Source organism: Cryptomeria japonica, chromosome 3 (genome assembly GCF_030272615.1).
Source record: "Cryptomeria japonica chromosome 3, Sugi_1.0, whole genome shotgun sequence".
Taxonomy (NCBI): domain Eukaryota; kingdom Viridiplantae; phylum Streptophyta; class Pinopsida; order Cupressales; family Cupressaceae; genus Cryptomeria; species Cryptomeria japonica.
Genome location: NC_081407.1, coordinates 675,994,710 through 676,018,411, shown reverse-complemented (window position 1 = coordinate 676,018,411; position 23,702 = coordinate 675,994,710). Strand labels below are relative to the sequence as shown.

Here is a 23,702-nt window from a genome sequence, read left to right as displayed (position 1 = left end):
GAACTAATAAAGCCTCAAATTAGAAAAGGTTTTAGATGATACAATTATTTTAAGAAATTTGTGTTGCTTGTTGCAAGCTTAAGAACATTGGACATGACTACTTTTGATGGACCCCTCTCAATCTTGTAAATTACCTCTTCATATTTGGAGGTGGATTTTCTAAATTAAAATTGTGCCCTAACCAAAGATGCTAGATAACAAGGGAAGGGCTTAGCTGCTAAATACAAGCATAAGTGGGTTTACAATATCAAGAAGGTCAGCTATAAAATGATGAAAAATTGAATGGGAAGGTCCTTTCCAACCAAGTTTGTTGCAAAGCCATTTCTAGCATCTATTACTAAAATCCTAATTAAATAATAATTGATTTGAATCATCCTCCTCTTTCCCACGAAGAACACAATTAAAAGATAGGGAAATACTCATTTTTTCAATATCTACTTAGTTAATATTTTGTAATGGAGGGTAAGCAAAGAATAGGCTCTTTTTTTGAGAGAGATGTGCATTATTTTACCATAGGTTATAAGGCCAATTATTTGATGAAGAAACATAGAATATAGCCAGGTATACTTGTCTTTATAACTTATAGTTTATGAACTTTGAATCCATCTAGGAAAGCTCATCCTTCTTATTGGAAAAGAAAATGATTTTATGTGCCAAAGTATTGGAAAGTAAATCCTTTTGATATGAAGAAATAGAGAAATCATCAAAACTTTTCCATTTAGCTCTTGGCATTAAGTCACCATGTCTGAAACTCTAAATAATCTTTAACTTTTACCGTATCCTACTTTAAGAGCAAATTTTCTTTTAGTAAGTTTTGTCTTTGGTCTAAGAGATAATTTTCACTCCATGAGTCTTCTCAAAAGAGAGATTTCTCACCATTTTGGATAATCCATGATAGATGGGGAAGAGTTACTTGCAATTAGAGATAAATTTCCACATCTTAGAACTTCTTGGAGGATATACATTTTTAAAAATTATTTCCTTATCATGTGTATCTAGGTACTTCGCTTAATTATTCTACACCATTTTTAATATGATTTTGCATACATATTCTAGGCTAGTTGATTTCCAATGCCAATTTTTGGGCCTCAAATTGTGAATACTAGCTCCATTTGAAAATTTGGATTTACAAACCTTACCCCAAGATATTAGAGATTTTTTTTCTTAAGAGGGTTTTATTTCCACAAAAATACTTTAACCAACTTTTATAGGTCTAACATGATGCCTAAAGGAATTGTTTGAATTGACATCATATAGATTGGAATAACTTAAAGAATGAACTTAGTCATTGTAATTGTACTTCCTAAAGTTAGCCATTTTCCTTTCCAAGAGAATATTTTGTTTTTAATTGAAGAAATGACATTACTACACTTATAAAAATATAATGGGATCTTGAAATACTTCAAATATATTTTTTATTTGAAGCCCAAAATATTATATAAATCCACCTTTGAATGTTAGGAAGTGAATTTAGAAAGAAAGCTTTGATTTTGAAGAGTTTATCTTTTGACTTGATCCGATATATAATAAGTAGCGATTACTTTTTTAACATGATTTTAGCTCTAGAGTAGGTGGATTTTAAAAAATAGAATGATTTGATTAACAAACTTGAAGTACAATTTATTAGTTTTGCGACTCTTGGGATGTGCACTTCTACCCTTTTCTTTTTTCTATTTTCTACTTGAACTGATCTACTAATCGATTCCATCATTATTATAAATAAAAATAGGGATATCGCATCCCCTTGTCTTAATCCTTGATAGGATGTAAAGAACCTAGTTAGGTCCTATCATTAATTATTATTGAGAATTCAAGACTAGTTATAGAAGAATAGACCCATTTACACCAATCGTTTGGGAAGCCAAAGTTATTTAGAACAAGCAACAAGAAGTACTAACTAATTTTGGTGTATGCTTTCTTCATTTATAATTTAATAATTATTGTGGATAATTTTTATTTTTGGATAGAATTTAGTACTTCGTGTGCTACCAAAACACTTTTAATGGATTCTCTACTTAGCACAAACCCTCATTGCTTCTCAAATATAATAGAATACATAATATTTCTCAACCCAGTTGTTATGGCTTTAAAGAAAATTTTGTACAGATAATACTACTTAAAGATATTGTCAAAATCTATGGGATCAAGCCAATGAGTTAATTCTCCAATTTGAAATGCCTTATTTTACCTTTCTTTAGAAATAGATTCTTCAATGTAGTTCAAATCTCATTTGGTGTTTTGAAAGATTCAAGATGAAAATGAAGATCAAGAGAAACTAATAGCTCCATATTCCATAGGCTTTGTCTTTCTTCTCAAGCCATTTTCTCTTGTCTACAACACTTGTGGGTTCATGACCTATGCCAAAGTGATCGTCTATAACTTCAATTTGAATAATACAAACTTTGTTTGTAACTTCCACTCATAGTAATTATATAGAGTAAGGGGAGCAATTTTGGGCATATCAATGATGAAAATAAAAAAATAGGATAAAGGAACAACAATGAACCCATCACAATATAAGAAATTAACCCTTTTTGTTCAAGGAAATAAACCATTTTTATATACATTTTTAAAAGGATAAACTATAGTATAAGATTTGACTTCAAACTAAATACTATGTACTTGATAAGATATATAGAAAAAATGTATATATAGATCTAAGGAGCTCCTCAATAACTTTTTAGTGCTACAAGAATCATGAAAATCAAAGATCTAGGAGAAAAGTTGTGAGCTTAAAAGAAAAAAAATGATTATTTGACTTCAATAGTCGATAAAATGTACTAGCAACAAAATTTGAGAATGATACATGCACCATTGGAAAGTACACAAAATCAAATTTCTCACGATGTCGTATTTTCAACAATATGAGAGTTGATGAAATTTTATGGCTCCCCCTAGCATTGTTGGGATGGTGTAGTCAACCTAGGTGGCAATTATGTAGTAGATCTAGGTCGTCCCACTCCTAGGAGTGTTAAAACTGACTTGGTTGCTTGAATGGTGTTTGGCCTAGGAAACCAATGGTTGGTGGTGATAATGTGAGAAAAAGTGGTCACACTAGTCACCAAGCTTATCCCTTGTGGGCTAGTGAGAACTAGTGGCCAAGAAAAATTGTGATCAAGCACCAAAATTCTATGTTGAAATAACCTTCAAACATTTTAGTAAAAAAATTGTAGATTCAACCTCTGATTATTCTAAAATGACATCAACTGATGTCAATGATGCAAACATGTATGCAAACCATTGTAAAAGGCCTTGAAAAGATATTCACAATATTCCAAAATCTCTTAGTTAGAATTCTCTTTTACATTGTATTATTATTTCAAATATATATATATATATATATATATATATAATTTTGAATTATTTTATGTAACGTAAATATTATAATCCAATAGTTTTATCCCAAATTGAATTCACCAAACATAAAAAAGCTTTCTAACAAGAAGAATGTTAAGCGTGAGACAAAGAAAAAAAAAATCATATATTTCAATCTATTCTCTTCTATTTCCAAAACATCAATCATATCTTCATTAGATGGCAAGGGTAGAAATATTCTTAATCTTGCAAGTCATATGCTTTGTCCCTGCCTTGAAGAGCCCTCCATCTCAAAAGACAAATGCAACACCTTCACTAGAAATTATGGCCTTAAACAATTTAATATTATTATTATTATGAAATACGTGATCTACATCTTCATCAATTAATATCCATTAATCACATTCCTGCAAAAACCATCACATCCAATCTAATGAAGAGAAAAAAAGCTCAAAGACGAGAAAAAATCAAAACACTAAACAAAAGAAAAATGAACATCACAAAAAAGACTCAAAACAAAAGATAAAAACACACAACACTAAAATAGAAAAAATAAAAATAAATTTAAAAAAGAACTTTAAAAGCTTAAAAAACACATCACCAAACCAAAAGAAGAAAATGAACATCACAAAAAATTAAGACAAAAAATATAAGTGTCAAAAAAAAACATTTTTGACTTTGAGATGAGAGCTCTACACTCCCTCTCCTTATCGACAGTCTAACTAGGTAGATGACAGCCCTACATTTTTCTTGAGTTAGATATTATATTTCCATAGGCCTGTCAAAAACAATTTTAAAATTGATGACCAAGCAACACTCAGCAGATTCCGATCTTAGCTCAGTTGGTAGAGCGGAGGACTGTAGTGGGAAATAAAATCCTTAGAAATCCTTAGGTCGCTGGTTCGATTCCGGCAGATCGGATACATTTTACTTTTTTAAATTCGTTGTTTCCATATTATATATTATCATGTAAAGTATGCCACCATAATACCAACTGGGTTTATGTGGAGTTGGCTAAGAAGACAGATATGAAATCTGTTGAACTTGGTCGACCAGTGTTCAAATTTCAGTTTTAAACTTTTGAAGCAAATTGATTTTATAATTCAGTATTTTAAATTGGGGTTACAATATTTGACAAATGGTCATTCCATGTAAGGCAATCTGGACTGTGCTGTTACATCTCAATTATGTAACTTGTATTGAAAAAAGTGAGAATGGAAAACTTTTGAGCCCCACACGCAATTTGCAAATGATGAAAACAAATCCTCCCCACCTTTCAAATCACTCGTAAAATTTACTGTTATTGTCTTCCTTTTCTTATTTTCCATGTTTTTTTTTTCAACAAGAGTATTAATATATGAAAAGTCTCATCTTTGCAGGTGTAAGGTGTCATCAGTCGTTTTCTTTCTTGATTATTTGAACCTTCTCCAATATATGATATTCTCACAATCTTTTGGAGTTTTTATTCAAATTGTATTTGTGAATCTTATCTTCTTCTTTATTAAATAATTTTCACAATTATTGGACTCTTCTTAATCAATGTATTTTCGCAATTCTTTTGTTTTTCTTAGAGTCAAATTATTTATAAAAAAGAAGAAAGATGGTAGAAAGATATTTCAACGTTATTTAATTCAAATTCAAATTCAAATTAGAGAAATCAACTTTAACATCTTATTTATCAAAATAAAATCTAGATTGTTCAAACTTTAATTGTATACTCAATATATGTTTAGCCTTCAAATGCTCTTTATTTAAGATTTTATGAACCAAGCCATATTAAAGATATGAATATAAACATGTATATAAAGGGCATGCTAAGGAAATGTAGGGTTCTTTCAAGAGTTAAATATTATTTTTGTTAGGGATGTTTTCAAGAGTATTTATCTATGAATTTTTCTATGTAATTCATATAAATTAATTTCTACCATCATTAATTTCTTTAAGAAGTTGAAAAATTTAAATGGTTATCATAAATTTTCAAGTTTGAGAATGATGGTAACTTTATAATAAGATTGTTTGTTTAATCTGTGTAATTTGCATTCTTCTAAAGGTTTTCAAATAATTCATTTTTACTTTTTGAATGTTAGCTCTATATTGCATAAGATGAATCATTTCATCAAATGCACTACAAATATTTACCTATATATTTTAACTATATACTCTCAAATTAATGTAGAATTTCACATGACAAATTTTGCATATAATATTCTACTTGTTCTAATAAATGAGTATTAAAGAGGCATGCATGTTTTTGACAAACTAGAAAATAACATGCTTAAAGTCCAATGGGTGGCTTCTTGATTCAAGAGCCCATCATCATATGAGATCGTTTATGGGTGCGTTCTCTTCATATGAGCCTTGCATTTTTGCACACGTTTTGATGGGTAATAACACTCGCATGTGTGTTACTAGGAGTGGTCCTATTGAGGTTGGTGATGTCACAATCAATGATGTTCTTTGTGTCATTTTCTTATCTTCCAACCTCCTTTCCATCTACCAGATTAATCACAATGGGATATGCAAGATAGTTGAGTTCACCCTAATTAAGTGCTCATCAAACATTTGCATAGTAGAGAGATTATAGCAGTTGACAGTGTTGTGCATGCATCTCAATTATATGAGTTCTCAATTTTTTCTCCCATCGAGCCTGTTGTTCCATTGACTAATCCTAACTCTCATAAATCTAGAGTGGATTAGGTATCTTAGTAGAGATTTGGTCACTTGCACTTATGTGTGCTTCAATCATCCACAATGGTTCTTGATGCTTGTGATGAGCCTCCTCCTCTACCTCCTACTTCTTCAAAGATCTATTCATTTCAATAGGTTGATATTTCCCTTCCAGTTTCTGCTTTGTGGGGTAAGTAATTGCCAAACAATGTAGAGTTGTTTAATACATCACACACTCTAGACATTGGGGACATTCTTGAGGATCTCCACTTCCTCTTTGATGGCAACTTCAACATTCTTTTCATCTTATCTTCAGTGCCTTTAGAGGTTGTCCATCAGGTATCTTCATAGTTGATTGGACTTGCTTCAATTAATTTGGCATATTTTAATTCAGACATGTGGATAATTAAGCAATTTTAGATGGCACACATCATGAGGATTTTCCTCCCATCTCCTTTCATGGAGTTTCTTATGCCTTGGTCATTGTATTTATTTCTTCCCAAGGGAAGGAACATGGTTTGCCGCTCTTGGATCTTCATCAACTTTTATCCTTGAGCCTTCATCTTTGGCATTGGAGCTTCTCTTTTATGAGGGGGATACATTGTCTCTTCCTTTCTCTCATGTAGGAAAAATATTGATTGTACTTATGTGACTGATTTAGTACTTGGGGAGACATCTTGAGTCCTACATGCTTAGTCACATGTACAAATTTTCATTTCATTTTCTCTTTTGGAGAGGAGTTTTTTCCCATGTGGTTTTCTCGTTTTATCTAGTTGTGAGAGTTTGCGTTGGTTTTATACATGGGTACCTAATCAGGCCTTTGATGTTGGGACCCATTCATGCTTTCATCTTTGCATTCATTAGTAGCTCTTTAACTTATTCTAAAATTAATTTCATATTACTTTATTCACTTAATCTAAACTTATGTGTGTTTTTTTAATTAGATTAGGCCAATAATAGCTTAAGTTGCATATCATTTATTATGATTGTGACACTTGGTACTAGCTGATTTAATCTTTCTTTAGGGTTTGCATTTAGGATTTCATTCATCCTTTCTATAAATATTTATTCATTTTTTATTTTAATCTATCCAATTTTACTATAAGTTAATCTCAATATTAGATTATGTGTTGGATCAATCTATCTCAAGATTATATAGCATTAATCATGGCTTTTTTCTCTTTAGATGTGATAGTTGTTTTTTCTTGCAAGTGATTCATCGAGTTGTAGGGTTGAACAAACCAACTTCATCAAATGGATCATCATAAAATGCATGAGGGGTAATGACCACATATGAAGGTGAATAAGATGTATGACTAGTGATATGACAATTGCAATAACAAAAAATCTCATTGTTGATGCTAGGATAATCATCATAGATATATAATCTAAAATCAATATGTATGTTACTAAGATTAGGAGAAGGTTGTCATCATCATATATGTAGGTGCAACTAATCAATTCAAAGCACGCAAATCTATAAAAATAGGGGCTATAATGACATATAACAGATTTAGCAAAAAATATTGTAATTTTGTCTTGCACAAGGGAAGGAGGTCAAACTATATTATTTATGTCCATCCTACAAGGCGTATTACAATGAATATCCTTACTAAGTGTGTACTCATCACTACCACAATCCATATACCATCAATAGGATCACAGATAAAGGACATATGAGTATCAAATAGGCATGGAGAGAACTTATCAAATTTATGATGAAAGAGAAAGATTCCAAATAAAACTTTTCCCTAAACATAATTGAGACTAATCTAAATAAAATACAAATTTGTATAAGCATTAATTTTAGGTTAATTGATGAGAGTTGTAGATGTGATAATTTAGAATTAAAAATTATATTAAGAAAGTAAATGTGAAGTGGACGAGAATACTTAGTCCTAGACTCAAAAAAGAAGAATTGTGATAGTGCGTTGAAATATGGATATCTCAAGACTAAAAATGTTGAGTCTCTACTTGTACTTTACCTTAAATTTGTAACAATCTATTACTCTATCTGGAGAGGTCTAGGTCAGTTTCATGGACCTAAAATTTGAATTTTGTCTACACATTTGATTTGGTATCTAGTGTTTACTTTTGTTTACTAATTTCTCTTACTAGATAGTTTGTGCTACTCTAAAGACTAGTGATATTTTGAAATACTTTTCAAAAGTTATCAAATAACCATAATACTTATTCTCTTTAATCAATCACCAAAAATACTAATTTTCTAATCATACAAATGAATAAAGATAACAAGCTTCAAACTTACATATACTTAGATTTTTATTTTTTCTAAACCCATTAAAACTTATTATAAGAATAGAGAGAAAGTTATATATGAGAACATGGACAATCAAAAATTTCAACGGTTAGCATGGAAGATGTTGAGAGAGATAACAGCAATTATTTCCTAAGCAAGAACTCAACACATGGCGAAGTAGGCCCTTATAGATATTAGGTTTCCATAGACCTTTTAATTTAAATAAAATAACAAAGCAGCTACAATCAAGATCCGATCTTAGCTCAGTTGGTAGAGCGGAGGACTGTAGTGGGAATAAAAATCCCTAAGAAATCCTTAGGTCGCTGGTTCGATTCCGGCAGATCGGATACGTTTTACTTTTGGGTTGTTATCCATTCCCTTCTTTTTGTGGTTTCCTTATATCCCTTTTTCATTTGTAATTTAATAGATTATGCAGCACAATTGGCAACCGGATATTTTTTCTTAATAAGATAGATATTATAACTAAATAAAGTATGCAGCACAACTGGTAACCGGATTATTTTTTGATTAAATGGCTAATAAGATAGCTTGCCTATTTTTAATTGTGACCACAATCTTTGACAAATTGAAAATAAAATTTAGATGATTGAAATTTTATTTATTTGTATACTAGGTTTTATTCAAGATGATCATATTAAAGAGATATGCATGTTGAAAAACTAGAAAATAACATATTCAAAAAAAAGATTTGAGAAAAAAAATGAGCTTAGTACAACAATTATATATTACTTTCGTAAAATCAATTAAAAGAAAAAATATTGAAATTAGATAGAGCAATGATGTTATTTGTAGAGCAAACACTATGGGCATTATCCTACAAGTAATTATGCATGTAATAGGATACTATTTGTGTATCATGGCAAGGGCATACAAGTTAGCTACAGTAAAAAGTTAAAATTGGAAGAGCCTACAAATGTTATGCATTTCAAACAATTTTATACTTGGAGCATAAATGATTAGAGTTTATAAAATTAATTAAAATAGTAAAGAAAAAATGCATTCTCTATCGAAAACCATTTCTATGTCACCTTGAGCAAGTGCCATGACAAAAACTCACTTGTGGGCATAATGTGTAGCACTTAATATATCCATTATCTATAGGTAACCTCTACACTTGGAAGCATGTTCGATCCATTCATCCCATCCATTACATTTTGTTTCTTGTTCATATCATGATCATATTGCTTAATAATTAAATTAGAAGAAAAAAGATATAAAGTAGATACATCAATGATGGTAAAACACATGGGGTGTGATCCTACAAAGTAATTATGTATAATAGGATACTACTTATGTATGATGGCAAGGGCATGCAAGTTGGCTATAATGAAAGGTCAAAATTTGGAAGAGCCCATATATATTATTATGCATCTCAAGCACTTTCATAGTTGAAGCAAGAATGTTCACAAGATATCAAAAAATGTTAAAAAAAATATGAAAAAAATCAAATAGTAAAGACAAAAATCTTCCTTTGTACATGTGCAACAAGATGAGGATTCAAAAAGAGGCCACAACCACTTTTTGGTCTGTCTAAGACATAATACAAGCATATTATAATGGTTTCATGATATGGCTTGATGGTGACACGTAATTATACATAATAGGATACTACTCATGAATGTACAATGGAAAGGGAATAGAAGTTAGCCACACCAATAGGTTAGGAATTGGAAGAGTCCATAAATGTTATCATTTAAAGAACTTTCATACTTGAAATAACAAAGATCACAAATTATCATAAAAATTAAAAATTAAAAAAAAAAAATCAAAATCAAAATCAAAATAGTGAAGAGAAAGGTCACTTTCTAGTGAAAATAATTTGTCACCTTAAGCAAGTACCATGATGAAAACTCATTTGTGGGCTTCATGTGTGGCACCCGATATCCATTATCTATAGGTAACCTCTACACTTGGAGGCAAGATTGATCCATTCATCCCATCCATTACATTTTTTTTTCCCTATCATGACTATATTGCTTTACATAAATTAGAAGAAAAAGTATAAAAGGTAGATACAATAATGATGGTATTTATAAAGAAAACACTAGGAATGTGATCCTACAAAGTAATTATGCATAATAGGATACACATGTATCATGACAAGGGAACACAAGTTGGCTACACTAGAAGGTCAAGAATTGGAAAAGCCTGTAAATGCCATGCATCTCAAGAACTTTCATACTTGAATTAGGAATGTTCACAAGATATCAAAAATGCTAGAAAAGATATACATATGGATCCAACCTATGAACCATGATAAGGACTAGAAAAATTAGGGTCATGACCTTAGGGACCATGCAAGTGACCTCAAGACTGATGTAGGAATTTGAATAATAATAGTTGATAATGAATTTATAAACTATAGATCTGATTCTACAACCATGGATTTGACTTCCCCAAACCACACCACCATATTAGAAAAAGTGGTATTATCCTTCACCCATATCCAAATGAAATTTTTAAACATTTATTCTACATCATCATGGTCCCCCTAATGGTTGTGGAATCTTGATTTGATTTACCTATATTGATATTTAAATATAATATTTTTAGGTCTGGAGAAAGAAAAATATTTGTTTATACATAGGAGTCTACCTTAGTCAATCTCTTTGGGTGGTGTATCTCAATCTCAATAGCATATTACAAAGTTTAGGAGAGTGTGTATTCCATAAGGCACAATGTTTGAAGTTATGGGTAGTGGGAAAGTTTAGAAAGTTCCTATAGATAAATTTGTATAGTGTATGTTTTGTTTTAAGAAGTGACTCGGAGTATATAGGATGTAATTTTAGTAAGATTTCATGGAAAGGGGTAGGGAATGATCTACAATATTTTTGTCTATGAAAGAAAAGGGTGTAAACATATTGGTAATGGAAGAATAATAAGAGTGTTGTGGGAAATTATAAGAAATATAAAATATAGTCGATGATTTTAGGAACATTAATCTTCCAATAATTTAAAATGATCAAGACGGTACTCAAAATAGAGAAAGAGATAGAAATCAATAGAAGTTCAAATGAGGCAAAAATATATTTTTATAAAATTGAAATCAACTTAAAATTTTAAAAATATAAAAAGATCAAGAGAATTTATTTTGTATCTTTTAAAACTAGATCAAGTGCATGTAGACACTACTTCTATTGTACTAATGACCATGGTCATTATCATATTCACTCTAGTGTCTTGGTGGGCACTGATTTTTAGTGTTATGAAATGGAAATAAATTGATATAGAATTAGGATTGGGTAAGTATAAGCAAGAATGGAAGGGTTCTGAACTCAAAAATATGGTCAAATTTGTTTCCTCAAAAAAATCTAAGGAAATGGATGCTAAAATGATTGTGTAAACATATTGGACTGAGAATTCTGAATTATACAATTTTAGACTTTACAATAACACTCGTGTTTATTAGATGTGTCATGTTTTTGAATAATTGGCTTGTGAAATGCATAACATTTGGCTTGGTTATTTGACTAATTTTATATTTATCAATTATAAGATTATTTGTCCTAATTAGAATAATGGAGTCATCGTGGCCTTATAGGTGGTAGAATATTACTATTTGGATGTTATCTAATAGTTCTACTCTCATTGTAAAATGTTAAAAATATTAGCCTAATTGGTTTATATTTAACATAATTTTATTATATATAGTCTTCTAATTTTACATACTAATGTTATTGCATATGGTATCAGAACAATAACTTGAGAAGTTAGAGAAGTTTTGTGGATATTTTAGGAGATTTTTTAAGAATGCTTTTTAAAAATCATATTTATAGAGGTTCATTCTCTTATCAAAAATTTATAATTGATGTACATTCTTTACATCATTACAAATTATGTTTTGAGACTATTATGAAAAGTAGTCATAGTAAAGATCTTTTGTAATGTTCAATGAGATTTGTTTGCATAAAAATGACCCAACAAATATGTTTTTTAACACTTATTTCACCATAGAATTAGTTTAAAAATTCAAATCTATTTAAGTCACATTTTCCTTACTATATTTATTGATTCAAGTGATTCCTACATAATAGGACATAATTTTAAGGAAATTTCAAAAAAAAATGTGTGCATTCAATATTCACCCTTAGATCTACAAATCTATCACTTTTTAAGGTTCAACCTTACTTTTCGACCTCAAAGGAAATTATTGCCACAATGGATGGTGTTTTCAGTAGAGGAAAGGATAAGTATTGTATAACGATAATGAAGAATTCTTCCATGGATGATGAAGTTTAGGAGGGTGAATGTATTTCCTAATTCAAAATATCATACAAGATATTTAGATAAAAAAATTCAAGATTTGAGTAAAGATAAATTGCATAGAAATCAAGGAGGAGATACATCATATGGAAAAAATGTTTGGTCTAGATAATGTGTGTGTTTGTATTAAAATAACTCAAATAAATATATTGTTATCTAAGTTTAAAACATGACCAACTTTTATCAAAGAGATCCACAACTTTGGAGACACCTCTACATAAATTTTATCTCCTATAAGTAATATGAAGAAATTCTAGTTTTAATTTATGAAACTTTGTTTGCAAAATCAACATGTAAAAACTCAAAAGTAATGACCTAAAATGAATAGGTTTTTATTCATAAAACTACCATCTTATAATAAATGTGTTATTATGTCACATTATATGGATCCAAATCAATTAGCATTATTGGATTCAAGTGAAAGAAATTATTATAACATTGGTTGGCCAATTTTGTGAAGGATATTTTAGCACATTATGGTGCTATGACTTATTTAATAATTCTCCAAGATCTAAAAGGTGTGGAAAATCAAGGAGCATATTTTAAAAATAGATAAAACCAAACCTTGCATTTGAGGGTGAAATTTTTTTTTAAAGATTTTATAACACATTGATAATATTCTTATGAGGGTTAAAAGGACTACATTTAGCATGAGTTTTAATTATTTTAACCTTTCATTTATGTCTAATTATTTCATCATGACAAAAAGAGTAAATAATGTGTATTTACATATTGTAAGCATATAATCCATCAATTTTAAGGACCAAAGAACTTCAATACATTCTCTTACACATCCAAACATATTGATTCCTTAAAATGTATAAAAGAAAAAGGGAAAAATGGTTACACTTTATGTATGACAATGATTATAGTAAGGTATAAATGACTTAAAAAATTATAGTATCCTAAAGGAACACTCAAGGAGCAAGAGTGGTTCAATCTAGCAGATGTTTAAGATAATGTACTTATTGATATTTTTTCTGACCATTTTGTGTCACGGTTTTTCTATTATTAGAATTTCATAAACCATCGTAGTATAAACTTATTGTTATGTAACACTAAATGGATGCAAATCATTTGATATATTGCTGGTTTCAAGTGATAAAAAAAAATGTATATCATTAGTTAGTCAATTTTTGTGGAGGACATATTTGTGCATTATGATAAAAAATATTTTGTATAACCTATTTAGTAAATACTCCAAGCTCCAAAAAGAAGGAAAATTCAAGGTGCATATTCAAAAAATTAAATGTTGTGTTTAAGGGTGAGTAATGTTTTAGAGCATTTAATAACATGTGGGGCATTTTTTCGAGGAGGAGGCATTTTTCTAGGAGGATTAAAGGACAACATTTAACATGAGTTTTAAGAATATTTATCCTCCATGTATATTTAATTCTTTCATTAAGACAAAAAGAATAAAGAATGCATATTTAGTTGTTGTAAGCTTAGAAAGCACCAATTCCAAGGATTAAACCACTTCAATACAATACATTATCTTATACACCCAAACATATCAATGTCTTGGTAAAATTAAAAAAGGGAAAGGGGATTATACATTAATTATGGTAATTAAAATAGTAATGGGTATAAATGTGTAGCAAATAAAGTATTATATGCTAAAGGAATATTAGATGAGAAGTAGTTCAAACTAGAAGATGTTCAAGATGATGTACTTGTTGATATTATTATGAACACTTTTTATCATGAATACTGTATTATTATAATTCTTTAAACACTCCAAGTCATGAATCTTGTAAAGGAATAAAGTATAACAAAGACAACTAATTCAAGAAAGACATAAATTTCTTAACAAGTTGGTAGCATGTCTAAACTATTTTGTGTGACCAACATTGGAGTTTGCAGTCATGAATGTAGATGGAGCTTCACTTAGTTGTTTGATAAAATATCATTACATGATAATTGCAAGAAGTAATTGTTTGTTGTGTAACCCTCTATTTTTCATTCATGTGGGCATAATAGTTGGCATTTTAGGGTTCTAGTAACTTTATTTAGGCTTAAGAACCACATAATTGAATTTTTAGGATATTTTCATGTGATTATATTGAGGAAATAAATTTATATTTTTGTACTTACAAGAGAAGTATCCACACATAACTAGTGTGTACCAAATTCCAAAAAAACTAAAGGGTTGTTAAGAAATTGTAATACAATTCTTTCTCTATGATATCAATAGTTTCATACATTACAATAGTCATATCTAGGATCTCATGGAAAAATAGGATTTTGCATTATGCTTGATGAATATGCTCGGAACTAAATACTAATGCATATAGAGTTACAAATATTGGATTATGAAGTAATTCTTCAAACAAGGATTAAGAGGTTGATGACTAGGGGGGTTATGATTATGTCATCGAGTGGATGCTTTTTGTTAAAGGAAGATACTAATTGAGAAGATGAATGATCCTTTTAGAAAAATCCAAAGTTGGTTAGTATTGATGGTGATACTTGTTTGAATTGGGGCATGTTATTTCCTAATTCTATTAGGAACATCAAGTTATGTTGTGGTTGGATTTTAGAACACATAACCTTTACCTTGGTCATCTAATCATTTTTAGATTTAATAATTATAAAAATAGTTTACCTAAAAGGGATTACAAAGTCAACATAAACTAATTATGCTATTAATAAGAGGTAGCATTTGATTATTTGGTATCATGTTGAAGAAGCATGTTCTTATTGTAAAGGAGGTTTTCTTGTCAAAGTGGTGAAGTTCAATATTCAACATGTTGCTATTAATTTTACTTATATTACATGGACTTTTTTACTTGTTTTTCTTGTTTGCAAATATTTGATATTTAGTTCATGCATTGTATTTAATGTGAATTGGTTTTGTTCATTATTGATTTGATTTAATAATTTTATTACAAGTAAAATGGAACAAAAAAATTATCACTCTAAGCTCCATACCATATGTTTATACTCCAAAGCAAATAAAATCTATAGAAAAAAACTAAAGAATAACATATAACGTATAGCATAGAACCTTATTGTTATTCCCTACACCTCTAAAAAAATATCCATTTTTGTATTCAAACCATTATTCCAAGCCTTAAAACCTTGATATAACAAGTCTAATATAGTATGACTAGAATTTTCCATTAGATCCTTTATTTAGGTCTTAAGATCTTAGAATCATCAAGAATACACCATGACCTTTGTACCATTATATCACATGATAAACCTTAAACTAAGATCATTAGCAATATAATTCATGTCAAAATCTTAGGTCATGGTTAATAATAGGATAATTCGCAAAATAATGTATCTCATGACCACAATCACTATGATCAACACATGAAAAATGTTAATATAAGTGAAACTATAATTAGTAGAGGTGGGAAGATCAACATTATATTATGCAACGGGAGAGAAGCATTAACACAATGTTGTTTAGTGTATTCTACTTCCTTAACTTCGTAAAAATTATAATCCTTATATTTATTTCCTTCAACTTGTTAATGCCTTTACTAGAATGCATAGTATCATACTTAAACATCTTATTTAATTTCTAAAATTTATCTCTTTGAGATATCCTTTCATTTTTTTAGAAAGAAATGAAATTTAATTAAAATATAACCAACAAAATTATTGTAACCAAATCCTTTCCACAACCATACACATCTTTGTATCTTCAATATAACATTTTTTTTTAATTTCATCTACAATCTACCAAAATTCCTTTGTCTATGCTAGCATTAACAAATAAAATGGAAAAGGAGAAAAAGGAAAAAAAAAATCTACTTGATTTATGGCTTCATATATAGTAAGTCATCTTCAAAGGGAAAGTCTAGTTAGATATAGAACAATATTTGGTGAGAGACGAGGGTAGCAAGTCTTTTTAACGAATATATTGAAGTGATTGGACTTTGTTATAATCAAATAATACAAATTAGCTATAAATAAGTTATTTCAATTATGATTACAACCCGATCTTAGCTCAGTTGGTAGAGCGGAGGACTGTAGTAGGGCACAAAATCCTCTAGAAATCCTTAGGTCGCTGGTTCGATTCCGGCAGATCGGAATAAACAGTTTTATGTTTTTGAAGTTTTGTTAAACAAATGTATTGATTAATTTTAATTACCTATGTCTTTATCAGAAGTCGATATGTCCGAGTGGTTAAGGAGACAGACTTGAAATCTGTTGGGCTTCGCCCGCGCAGGTTCGAACCCTGCTGTCGACGCTTACTTGCTTTACTTAAAATTTTTTAAAACGTAAAGAAATAATAAATATTGTTTTCGTCCTTAAACGCACCTACTAGAGAAGATTTGAAGTCTCTAACCATCTACATAAGAGCTGCTTTATTGCTTTGTCTATCAATTAAATATGTATTTTTTTATCTTGATTTATGGACATCTTTGCAAACCCTGAGTTGTTAACCTTATATTTTGATATATTATTTTCTTCTATATTTTTTAAAATCTCTATTTATTATTTTCTTGTAATTAAAACTAACGTAATGGGTACGACGATAGTAATTTATATAATTATAAATGCGGTATAATGTTTATAATTGAATTTATGAATATTTTATCAAAATTAGGTTACATCGACCATGAAAAGTATGAAATGATTTAAAAGCATATACTGATACCAATGTTGTGCAACATTACAATAAAAGTAAAGGTATGTTTGTTCTTCTAGAGTATAAAAATCCTTGAAGAGTCAATGGTGAAAGAGATTAGGTTTGGAATTATGTACCTTATTTTGTTATAGATAGAGTTGTCTAATCGAACTTCTTTTTTCAAGGATATTGGATTTCAAGATGAGTTTTCATGATTACATTGTGTGTAAGTTTTTTACATAAATGTTTTGGATCATGCTCAATGATCCATCATCGGGATGATAGAGAGCTGGGAGTAAAATGACCAGTTGTAGATGAGACCTGGGTTAAGAAGAAGAGGGGGGAGAAGAGTTGACATGAGGTTCAAAGTACAAGAGAGACCCAATAAACAAAGGGAAAGAGATAAAAGAAAAGGTGAAAAAGAAGAACAAGTACTCAAAAGAAACATCAATATATTAAGATAAAAATAGAAAAAAACTTGCCAAAATTAATGAAATAAAATAAAATAAAAATATAAAGAAAGGAATTAAGTACAAGAGGTCTAGGTCTCAAGAAGAAAGACACTAAATGATAGGGAGGCTACCTAGTTTACCATCAATTAGGATTCTTCGATGGTTGCTTCTATCCCATTCTGGGTTCAAGTCTACCCCTCTAGACTTCTAAGGGCTTCCCTACCTTTTGTTTGCTTAACTCACCTTCCTCAAGCTCACAAAGTAAGTTTGCTCATTATATCCTTGCAGGGGTGAAGGACATGCTCATTCTTTCTCTCCTTGCTAAACCACCCATCTTGTTTGGTTAAGCAAACTTTTCTCTATTGGATTCACAATGTCACGGTTTCAGGCTTGTAGCCTTCTAGAACTTCTCCCAGTTCTCAGCAGATTCCTTCCCTGCAAGTTATCTTCATTACATTACTGAAACCTAGCCAAACAACTTCCAAGCTCGCCAAGGCTCAGTATGCAGAAATGGCGATTGCCATTTCCTGGTTTCCTCCTACTGTTATTTTACTCATACTATACATTTTTGGCTCTGCCTAAAGTGCTCCAATGGTTGCGTGGATCCCACGGTGGAGTTTCAAGATTGAGCCATATTTACAATATGGATTCAAAATAAAGAACAAACAACAACAAGGAAATTCGAGTTACATAACTGTAATGAAAAACTTAGCAAAACAATACAAAACAGTACTTCAGTGATCGAAACCAGAAAACAGACTTTGTATTTCTTTTTGTTTATCCAAATGATCCAACCCTTTACAAATGCTCATAGGGTCTTTTATACATTTTCCCTTCTGTTATGAACTTCTCCTATTGGACGAGATAAATCTTGTTAACAATGGTTTCCATTTGCAACTGTCTCATCAGTTCCATCAGATCATCAGTGTGACAACAAATCTCGGCTTCTGATGGTCGATGGCGACTTTCCACGTTCCGCACTTCCCTTCGGGTTGTCGGCATAACATTAAATCCTAGTTTTCGATGGCCGATGGTGACTTTCCGCGCTTCGCACTTCCTATCAGGTTTCGGCGTAACCTCAACATGGAGCCACCGATGTCCGATGACTATGTCCACCACTTGCACTTTTTCTATCGGGCGTCGGGATAACAAGAAATCCCTTCGTCCGATAGCCGATGCTTGTCTCTGCTCTCTGAGCGTTTCCATCGGGTCATTGGGGACCCGCCAAACGGGTTAACCCGATGGCCGATGCTCCACTTTGTGAAGTTCCATCGAGTGTCGGAATAACAAGAAATCCCTTCGTTTGATGCTCCTCCGCTTGTGCTTTGTCATCGAGTCGTCGGCGTAACATGGAAGCATTCCTCTCGATGACCGATGAACCTCCTCCGGTTCATCTACTTCTCTATCGGGCGTTGGCGTAGGTGAGAACCCTGCCAGTCGATACCCGATACAACCCGGTTCGTGCTTATGCTTTCCCATCAGGTCATTGGGGTAGCGTAAAACTACTCCGTCCGATACCCGATGACTATCTCTAAGGCGCTCTGCTCCGAATGCTAACTCATCGGGTCATCGGGGTAGTGCAAACCCGCTCCTTCCGATACCCGATAACTCCACTCCAACCACTGGTGACCGCATCAAGACAAGTCCTACCGATCGGGGTAGGTCTTAACGATAGGCAAAATTTCAAAAACTGCAAACAAAAAGGACTTAAAGCCAGTCCACAATATGTACATGCCAAAATTGGTTAAGGGCATTTCAACCCTTAGGTGCTCCTACACCACTAAATAAGTAATTGAAAATAAGAAAAGACATCTAACCAACTAATAAAGAAATGCAAGTAAAAAAGGAGAAGAAAAATAAATAAAAAGGCAAAGACAAAATAAGAAAACACAAAAACACTAAAATACAAAATACAACCAAAGTATAAATAAAGAAAAAAGAAAAAAGAAAAAGCAAAGAAACATGAAAAGTAGAAAGGAAAATAAGTGCCCAAATGAGTAAAGAAACAAATTTCTTATGAGCGTGTATGGATTGTGTTGCATCACTAATCATAATCATAATTAATGAGTGATCCTAGTTCAAATGTAAAGCTAAATGAAGTCGAAGCCTAATTCTTACCTAAAAGGTTTAATTGTCTAAACTTGGGAAGACAAATTAGCAAGGTTTTTTAGGAATCCATTCAATAAATACAAAACTTTTGAAACATATATTTTAATATACATATATATATGGTAAAATTGAGAGAATTAGAAATAGAAAGAACGGGATAAATATTTTCCAAAAGTGAAAAGCTTTAGAAATAATCTTAAATTATCTAACAATTGAATTTATCTTAATTTAATTAGGGACTTTGGCTTTACTATTGAGTTGGGTAATGTGGAGTCTCAAGCCTTGAAGAACTTGGAGGAATGGGAGCTTCGTGAGGAGATCTTCTGGAAACAGAAGGCTTGAGTTAACTGGCTTCAAGAGGGTGATCGTAATACTGCCTACTTTCACAAGTATGTCCAAGCTCGTCAACAGAAGAGTGTTATTTCTTCCTTGGTTAATTATGACAAAATTCAGCTGACCTCTTTTCAGGCAATGTCTCGTGAAGCTTCTCAGTATTATTCTAGCTTTTTTGGATGATGTGCCTCATGCTCATGTGGAACAAAATCAGATTCTCACCTATATCCCTCCCCTAGTTACCAATATGATGAATAAGTCTCTCAACCGTCTGGTGTCTTTGTTAGAATTAGAGGAAGTTGTTTTTGGAATGGCTAAAGGTAAAGCTCCTGGCCTTGATGGCTTTCCTATTGAATTTTTTTAAGAGTTTTGGAATATCATCAAATTGGATTTGCTTGTGGTTGTTCAAGAGTCTCATAGCAGCAAACAGATGCTTCAAGCCTTGAATTCTACCTTCTTGGTTCTTATCCCCAAAAAGGAGGGTACTACTCAGCTTGATTCATTTCATCCCATAGCTCTTTGCAATGTGGTATATAATATTATCACTAAATTGATTGCGGAAAGGCTTAAGATTTGGCTATCTTCTTTAATCTCTAATGAGCAGAGAGGTTTTGTAGCAGGCAGACAAATTTTGGATGGGGTTTTTATTGCTTCTGAGGCCCTTCATTCTATGGCAAAATCTAAGAAGAGATCTATGTTTATCAAACTTGATATAGCCAAAGCTTATGATAGGGTGAAGTGCCCTTTTTTGCATAATATTCTCCTGGCCTTTGGCTTTAACTTGGAGTGGGTCAGTTGGATTATGAGTTGTGTTACCTTTGCTTCTTTCTCAATTCTTATCAATGGAGAGTTGTCACAGTTATTTGGAGCTTCTAGAGGAGTAAGGCAGGGAGACCCTCTTTCGCCTTACTTATTTATCATTAAGGCTGAGGGCCTTGGCCATTTCATAAAGTCTTGGGTTTCTCAAGATTTGATCTGAAGTTGGGATTGGGGTGTTGGAATTCCTAAGCTTTCGCACCTTCAGTTTGTGGACAATACTTCTCTTATTGTCTTGCATGCATTCAAGAGGCGGAGTCTATCAGAAATTTGTTGGATGTTTATTTAGCTGTGTCAGGACAGCAGGTTAATGAGAACAAGTTGGGAATCTTCTTTTTCAATACCCCTGCTCCTATTCAAAGAAGAATTGCCAATATTCTTAGCTTCCAAATTGGTCGGCTTAGACCTTTTTGGCGGGATTTGTTGGATAAGTTGCGTCGGAAGGTCAATCATTAGACTCATTGGTGGCTTTCTACTGCTGCCTGTGTTACTCTCCTTCAATTTGTGATTCAATCTCTTCCAGATTATCGAGGTTTTGTGCAGGCTACTCCTAGGTATTTTCTCATGGAATTTGATGCCTTATCTCATCAATTCCTTTGGAGTGGTAACTTGCATACTTTGAAGTGGAGCTTGGTGAAGTGGGAATATGTCTGTCGGTCAAAGAGTGAGGGTGGTCTTGGCCTCTTATCTGCAATCTTGCATAGTCAGGTTCTTACAGCTAAGTTATATTGGAGGTGGTGTACTACTCAGCATTATGTGTGGGCTCGTATCCTTACACATAAATATTTAGGTTCAATTAATAGTTGGAATGTTCCTTGATGCCAAATGGAGGGTAGGGATTCTATGATTTGGCATACCTTGAAAACTGGGGCTTAACTTATTAAAAATGGATTTTTTTTAATTTGTAATAAAGGCTATGAGGCTCTTTTCTGGCTAGATTCTTGGGATGGTCACCCCCTCATGATTCTTGGGATGGTCACCCCCTCATTCTTTCATTTTATCCTCATTTGTAACCTCTTTATGATATCTTCGTGGTTGTTGGTTGGACTACGGTTGGACATTACAAAACTATTTATAATTTTGGGTCAACTATCGGTTATAGATGGAAGAATATCAGTGAGTGGCCGCTTGGAGGTCTCGAGGATTCTCGTCAGGAATTGGCTCATATTCTGGCCTCCTATGAGTGCAATTCCTTGACCGGTCCAAATATTTTAGCTTGGGGTAAATATTCTTTTGGGAAGTATTTTGTTGCCAGGGGATATTTGCAGTTGGTCCATCAAATCTATGGGGGTGAAGAGGTGCCTTGGTGGAAGCATGTGTGGAATAGATTTTCTTGGCCAAAATGCAACTTCTTTTTATGGTTGGTGGTTCAGAACCGATGCCTTACTTGGGATAATTTGTGTAAGAGGAGTTTTTGTGGGCCTTCTATGTGTGTTCTTTGTTGTAATAGTGAAGAAATTGTCTCTCATCTTTTCTTTCAGTACTCTTTCTCTCAGCGGCTTTGGAACTTTTGGTGGGATTGCTGGAAGCGCCCTTGTTGGCATGTTTCTTCCCTTGCTGAATTTTGGGCTCATTAGGGTCAGACTTCTTTCCAAACCCCGTTTCTGTAGGTTTCCTAGTCTTTAGGGCCCTCCTTTATTATCTGGCACATTTGGTTGGAGAGAAATTGTCAGATTTTCCAAGATGTTAGGTTAGTTGTTCAGCATGTGTGGTGGAAAATTCTTCATTCTCTTCGGGAGACTGTTTTGGCTAAGTGCGACCTGGTTGGAGGCTTGGCTCCTAGGGAGGTTGATATTTGTAACCATTTTAGTTTTCCTCTTTAGGAGAATTTCCCTACTTCTAATATGTCGAGGGCTAGACAGCTTTTTAGAAATAGGTGTCGTCACCCTTTGCGGAAGATTTCTAGAGAGGGACATTGGAACCCTCATCCGTTGGGCATTTTCAAAATCAATATGGATGGTTCTTCAAGAGGTAACCTAGGGCATGCTGGTATTTGTGGTGTGGGACCTAACAGTTCTGGTCAGGTTCAGTTCCTTTTTCTATCTAAAAGGGTTTTAATATGAACAATTATATGGAGGCCCTGACCATTTTGATGGCGGTGGAGCGTTGTTGTTCTCTTCAGTGGCAGCAGATTGTTATTGAATCTGACTCCCAGATTGTGGTGACTTTATTGAACCAGCAGAACCTTGATGGTGTTAGTTGGCAGCTTCATATGATTATTCGTTAGATTCTTTTATTTTGTGATTTCTTTGAATCAATTACTTTCTCTTATATTCCCCGAGAATGGAAGGGTGTGGCTGACTGTCTTGCCAAATGGGGGCTTCTAAATTTATGGAGGATTGGTCTATAGAAGATAGGAGACAACTCTCTCTAGAGTTATCTTAGATATTGGATCAACTTGTTGAACATGATAAGTCTTTTTAGTTTCTCTTTTTTGAGCGGTTAGCCTTCTTTTATTGTAATTCTTGTCTGTTTTGAATAAATTTACCCCCTTGTTATTGGTAATTTATCATAATTTAATAAGACTTTATTGTAGTTACATTATTACTATCAGTCAACAGTTAAATTTCATTCTCAATTTTCCATCAACCAGTTCAAATAGATAAGCTTCTCCAACTCATTGAAAAAAGAAAAGCATAAATTAAGAAACAATATAATTAATTAATTAATTAATCAAGCAATGTTGTATTTTAGAAGAAGAAAAAACAGAAATTTATGTGTATATCAAATCTTTGTTCAAATTTACACTATTTAAAATTATTAGCTAGAAGCATTTCCAAATCAACTTGAAATACACAAATTTGTGAACCTCTTTGATGAAAAGAAAAACAATGATAACATAATAATTCCATCCAAAATCAAATTCATGTTTATAAATAAA

At 32.0% G+C, this 23,702-nt stretch overlaps 4 non-coding genes across 4 annotated transcripts; all 4 read left to right on the top strand.

Annotated features, from left to right (window-relative positions):
- Positions 1-4,142: 4,142 nt before the first annotated feature.
- Positions 4,143-4,236, top strand: TRNAY-GUA (transfer RNA tyrosine (anticodon GUA)). Its single transcript has 2 exons — positions 4,143-4,179; positions 4,201-4,236. It is a non-coding gene; the product is annotated as a tRNA-Tyr (tRNA).
- A 4,258-nt stretch (positions 4,237-8,494) lies between these two features.
- TRNAY-GUA (transfer RNA tyrosine (anticodon GUA)) lies at positions 8,495-8,589 on the top strand. The gene is made up of 2 exons: positions 8,495-8,531; positions 8,554-8,589. It is a non-coding gene; the product is annotated as a tRNA-Tyr (tRNA).
- A 7,887-nt stretch (positions 8,590-16,476) lies between these two features.
- On the top strand, positions 16,477-16,571 carry TRNAY-GUA (transfer RNA tyrosine (anticodon GUA)). The gene is made up of 2 exons: positions 16,477-16,513; positions 16,536-16,571. It is a non-coding gene; the product is annotated as a tRNA-Tyr (tRNA).
- Positions 16,572-16,648: 77 nt separating this feature from the next.
- Positions 16,649-16,730, top strand: TRNAS-UGA (transfer RNA serine (anticodon UGA)). Its single transcript has one exon. It is a non-coding gene; the product is annotated as a tRNA-Ser (tRNA).
- The last annotated feature ends 6,972 nt before the right edge of the window (positions 16,731-23,702 follow it).